Below are 235 nucleotides of genomic sequence, written 5' to 3' on the forward strand. Positions count from 1 at the left end.
AGGGGCCCCCGCCTCTCTCGTCCCCGCGGTCAGCCAGGCGTCACCCCAAAACTTCTGGACTTTCCACAGCACCTGCTTTTCTCATCCAGAAACTCGGCCGCGGGAGCATGTGGGAAGTAACGACTTGACAGTGGGGGAAAATTGGAGTATTTGTCCTGGCTACCTGCAAACCACCTTCTGCGGGCTGGCAGGAAAGCGCTGACACCGCAGAAACTCTGCAAACATGCATTTGGGT

The sequence above is a fragment of the Fulmarus glacialis genome, unplaced genomic scaffold (genome assembly GCF_000690835.1).
Source record: "Fulmarus glacialis isolate BGI_N327 unplaced genomic scaffold, ASM69083v1 scaffold38850, whole genome shotgun sequence".
In the NCBI taxonomy this organism is placed as follows: domain Eukaryota; kingdom Metazoa; phylum Chordata; class Aves; order Procellariiformes; family Procellariidae; genus Fulmarus; species Fulmarus glacialis.